The sequence below is a fragment of the Chionomys nivalis genome, chromosome 21 (genome assembly GCF_950005125.1).
Source record: "Chionomys nivalis chromosome 21, mChiNiv1.1, whole genome shotgun sequence".
Classification (NCBI taxonomy): domain Eukaryota; kingdom Metazoa; phylum Chordata; class Mammalia; order Rodentia; family Cricetidae; genus Chionomys; species Chionomys nivalis.
Genome location: NC_080106.1, coordinates 6,127,501 through 6,132,500, shown reverse-complemented (window position 1 = coordinate 6,132,500; position 5,000 = coordinate 6,127,501). Strand labels below are relative to the sequence as shown.

Genomic DNA, 5,000 nt, shown 5'->3' with positions numbered 1-5,000 from the left:
AAGAGCCGGCTGCTGCAACGCTGGCCTGCGCTCCTGCACGCCCGCCCGCCCCCACGCCCTCCTTAGTCCCCGTCCGAGGCCGAGTCCGAGGCCGACGGGGTAGGGGTGATGGTGGGGCTGGGGTCGGGCTGGGGTGGGGTGGGGTGGCGTTGGGTGGCATGAGGGGCTGGCCCAGGATCGCACTTGAACAGGGTTCAAGGCTAGCCTGAGCCGCAGGCCAGCCACTCAAGACAGCCTCTACCGTGCGAGTGAGTCTTAACTTCCTTCAGTGGTCCTGGTATTCCTTCCCCACTCGGGTGTTTTCCCTCGTGGGTGGGTTTCCTGCGTGCCTGAGGGCTCTGAGCGGTGGGTGGATTTGGAACCTTGTGAGAGGTGCGCCCTCTTTCCGGGGTGCGGATTGTCCTGGTGGTGTCCTGGTCCGGGCTGGCCATCGGCCCGCGGTCGCGAAGGCCAAAAGGGGCCAAAAGAGGAGAAGGAAAAAAAAAAAAAGCCTACAGCACCCGGTATTCCCAGGCGGTCTCCCATCCAAGTACTAACCAGGCCCGACCCTGCTTAGCTTCCGAGATCAGACGAGATCGGGCGCGTTCAGGGTGGTATGGCCGTAGACGGAGGTGTGTTGTCGCTGTCGTGCCCCAAGAGCCGGCTGCTGCAACGCTGGCCTGCGCTCCTGCACGCCAGCCCGCACCCACGCCCCCACGCCCCCACGCCCCCACGCACCTTCGCCCTCCGGAGTCCGAGTCCGGAAGTAAGGAAGGAAGGAAGGAAGGAAGGAAGGAAGGAAGGAAGGAAGGACGGACGGACGCACGGACGGACGAGCCCCTCCAAGCCGCCCGCCAGCCAGCCTGCCAGCTAGGCCCTCCTCAGCCCTCTGCCCCGGCTCGGAGCCGGGCTCCAGGGCCAGCAGCAGTCGCCAGCCAGCCCTACCCACCGACCTTGTCTCCCTCGTCTCCCGTTCCTCATCATCGGGCACCCTCACCGCGCCCCAACCGTGCCCCTGGCAGGTTTGTTGGCCCGCAAGCTGGCTCCTCCCTTGCCCGCCCTCGGCCTCCCTCGGTGGGGTATCCACGGGTGTCGGCTTTGACAGGGCCTCAGGGACTTCGAGGCACGGGTCGGCTTTGGACCCCGACTCTCCCTCCACCTGGGGACTGTTGCCAGGTAGAGAGCCAGCTCCTGGCCTCTGTCGTCCCGCGGGCCACTTGTGTCCCCTCTGGTGGAGGCGTGGCGGTTGGGTCCGGGGACATGGGCGGCGCCCGGGAAGGGATGATGGTGGGGATGGGGTGGGACTGGGATGGGGTGGCATGAGGAGTTCGCCGGGGAGGTGCCCAGATAGGCTCAGGCAAAGCGGTCGGATCGCTTGGGGCATCCTTCCAGACACTGTCTTGCTGGTGCCCTACCTACGGTGGTGTCTCGACGGGTCTGGTAGTGGCTAGGCGCTAGTCTCTCATCATTGGGGAACTGTAGTTTCCTCCTAATCCTCCTCCTCCTCCACCTCTTCCTCTACCTGTCCCCCCCCCCCCCCCCCGCTCCTGCTCCTGCTCCTCTTCCTCCGCTCCCCAGAGTAAGCCCCTCCTCCTGGAGAATCTAGAAAGCCTGGGATTGGGTCTCTCTAAGAGACTGTGTGCCTGTGCGCGCGCGCGCGTGTGCTTCCTCGCCGTCCAGAGAAACCTTGGGTTCTCTCTTTGGAACTTGGAATGCCAGCTCCCAAGATTCCAGTTCTGCCCCAAGTCCACCCCCACCCCCAGTCCCACCCCTATCCCCTATCGTCAGCCAGCGGGGCCATCCAGTCCCCCATTGAAGATGCCTCCCCGTGATGTGGGCGGTACGCCCGCCCTGCGCGTGGGGGAGAAGAGAAAAAGGCAGGCTGTCCAGCGTGGAAGATGCTCCTGGGCCGACCGGTGGGGCCGAGGGAACTTGGAACTGAGTCTTGGCGCTCTCTGCTCGTGGACGGTGGCGGCGGGGGCAGGTCCCGGGCCAGAACTCTCTTGGGCTATGTATCCTTATTTCCAACGGGCCACCCGGCATCCCCCACCTACCGCTCCTTCCATCAAGGAAGAGTCAAGAAGGCACGTCTGTTCCTTCTGCACCCACCTCTGGGGCTGAGCAGGACCTTCCTGAGCCTGGACTGTCATAAGGATGCTGTCGACTGGCATCTGAAACTGTCAGCACAGCACAGCACAGGACAGCACAGCACAGCACAGCACAGACCTCTCGGCTTGGCTCTGGGTGATAGATAGATAGATAGATAGATAGATAGATAGATAGATAGATAGATAGATAGTTCCACCGGAGGGCTTAGGTGGAACAGCGCCTGAGCGTCCAGCTTCTTGACTCCATGCCCATCTTGGACCTCGGTGGTTGGCCTCCATCTCACAGATTCCATCCCTGCGCCCAGGCCTTGGCCTCTCAGGTTGGGTTCAGGAGGCAACCAACTGTTGATATCTGGCATCCCATCCCACCGGGGACAAGCCCACCAGCCGAGCGAGCCCTAGAGGGCACCCGTGCGTGGGAGCTGCCCCTCGTGCACGCGCGCATGCCCCTAGGCACTCGGGCCGGCGCACAAGCATACACACACACTCGAAACACACTCAAGCACGCGTGTAAGCACGCACGCGATCGGAGCCTACAGATAGACACGCAAGCACGTGGACACCCAGACGTACATCCACACGGGCACGCACGCACGCACAGCACACACAATCATGCAAGAATGCACACACTCCCGAGCAGAGACAAAAGCAGGCAAAACCCCAGACACGCATACGCACGCACAAGCATGCACGCACAACACACACACACAAACACAAAGGAGCCTAATGAGACCTACACGAAGACACGTGCACCCACATGGGGCTTCTCACATAAGCACGCACATTGCACATTACACACAGGCAAGCAGGCACACAGGCACGCAGGTGGGCGCACACCCCATCCCCGGGAGTGGGTGGGTGGAGCCTGCTTGCTCTTAGACCGCGTCCACCGCGTGCATTGCGTGGAGGGGGCGTGGCGATCTCTTCCTGAATGCATACACAGTGTTGTGCTGTGCGGGGCTGCTATGCCAGGCGCCCCTCGCCCCTCGTCCCTCGTCCTTCGCCCCTCGCTCCGGCTCCCGAGGGCCTGCCAGTGCCCGTCCAGCTCCCACCCGTGACACCCACCCCACGCAGCGAGTGAGTCTTCACTTCCTTCAGTGGTCCTGGCATTCCTTCCCCACTCGGGTGTTTCCCCTCGTGGGTGGGTTTCCTGCGTGCCTGAGGGCTCTGAGCGGTGGGTGGATTTGGAACCTTGTGAGAGGTGCGCCCTCTTTCCGGGGTGCGGATTGTCCTGGTGGTGTCCTGGTCCGGGCTGGCCATCGGCCCGCGGTCGCGAAGGCCAAAAGGGGCCAAAGAGGAGAAGGAAAAAACAAAAAAAAGCCTACAGCACCCGGTATTCCCAGGCGGTCTCCCATCCAAGTACTAACCAGGCCCGACCCTGCTTAGCTTCCGAGATCAGACGAGATCGGGCGCGTTCAGGGTGGTATGGCCGTAGACGGCAGTGTGTTGTCGCTGTCGTGCCCCAAGAGCCGGCTGCTGCAACGCTGGCCTGCGCTCCTGCACGCCCGCCCGCCCCCACGCCCTCCTTAGTCCCCGTCCGAGGCCGAGTCCGAGGCCGACGGGGTAGGGGTGATGGTGGGGCTGGGGTCGGGCTGGGGTGGGGTGGGGTGGCGTTGGGTGGCATGAGGGGCTGGCCCAGGATCGCACTTGAACAGGGTTCAAGGCTAGCCTGAGCCGCAGGCCAGCCACTCAAGACAGCCTCTACCGTGCGAGTGAGTCTTAACTTCCTTCAGTGGTCCTGGTATTCCTTCCCCACTCGGGTGTTTTCCCTCGTGGGTGGGTTTCCTGCGTGCCTGAGGGCTCTGAGCGGTGGGTGGATTTGGAACCTTGTGAGAGGTGCGCCCTCTTTCCGGGGTGCGGATTGTCCTGGTGGTGTCCTGGTCCGGGCTGGCCATCGGCCCGCGGTCGCGAAGGCCAAAAGGGGCCAAAAGAGGAGAAGGAAAAAAAAAAAAAGCCTACAGCACCCGGTATTCCCAGGCGGTCTCCCATCCAAGTACTAACCAGGCCCGACCCTGCTTAGCTTCCGAGATCAGACGAGATCGGGCGCGTTCAGGGTGGTATGGCCGTAGACGGAGGTGTGTTGTCGCTGTCGTGCCCCAAGAGCCGGCTGCTGCAACGCTGGCCTGCGCTCCTGCACGCCAGCCCGCACCCACGCCCCCACGCCCCCACGCCCCCACGCCCCCACGCACCTTCGCCCTCCGGAGTCCGAGTCCGGAAGGAAGGAAGGAAGAAAGGAAGGACGGACGGACGGACGCACGGACGGACGAGCCCCTCCAAGCCGCCCGCCAGCCAGCCTGCCAGCTAGGCCCTCCTCAGCCCTCTGCCCCGGCTCGGAGCCGGGCTCCAGGGCCAGCAGCAGTCGCCAGCCAGCCCTACCCACCGACCTTGTCTCCCTCGTCTCCCGTTCCTCATCATCGGGCACCCTCACCGCGCCCCAACCGTGCCCCTGGCAGGTTTGTTGGCCCGCAAGCTGGCTCCTCCCTTGCCCGCCCTCGGCCTCCCTCGGTGGGGTATCCACGGGTGTCGGCTTTGACAGGGCCTCAGGGACTTCCAGGGCACGGGTCGGCTTTGGACCCCGACTCTCCCTCCACCTGGGGACTGTTGCCAGGTAGAGAGCCAGCTCCTGGCCTCTGTCGTCCCGCGGGCCACTTGTGTCCCCTCTGGTGGAGGCGTGGCGGTTGGGTCCGGGGACATGGGCGGCGCCCGGGAAGGGGTGATGGTGGGGATGGGGTGGGACTGGGATGGGGTGGCATGAGGAGTTCGCCGGGGAGGTGCCCAGATAGGCTCAGGCAAAGCGGTCGGATCGCTTGGGGCATCCTTCCAGACACTGTCTTGCTGGTGCCCTACCTACGGTGGTGTCTCGACGGGTCTGGTAGTGGCTAGGCGCTAGTCTCTCATCATTGGGGAACTGTA

At 64.0% G+C, this 5,000-nt stretch overlaps 3 non-coding genes across 3 annotated transcripts; all 3 read right to left on the bottom strand.

Annotated features, from left to right (window-relative positions):
* Positions 1-488: 488 nt before the first annotated feature.
* On the bottom strand, positions 489-607 carry LOC130864105 (5S ribosomal RNA). The gene has a single exon (XR_009055811.1). It is a non-coding gene; the product is annotated as a 5S ribosomal RNA (ribosomal RNA).
* A 2,798-nt stretch (positions 608-3,405) lies between these two features.
* LOC130864104 (5S ribosomal RNA) lies at positions 3,406-3,524 on the bottom strand. The gene has a single exon (XR_009055810.1). It is a non-coding gene; the product is annotated as a 5S ribosomal RNA (ribosomal RNA).
* A 515-nt stretch (positions 3,525-4,039) lies between these two features.
* LOC130864103 (5S ribosomal RNA) lies at positions 4,040-4,158 on the bottom strand. The gene has a single exon (XR_009055809.1). It is a non-coding gene; the product is annotated as a 5S ribosomal RNA (ribosomal RNA).
* Positions 4,159-5,000: the final 842 nt, after the last annotated feature.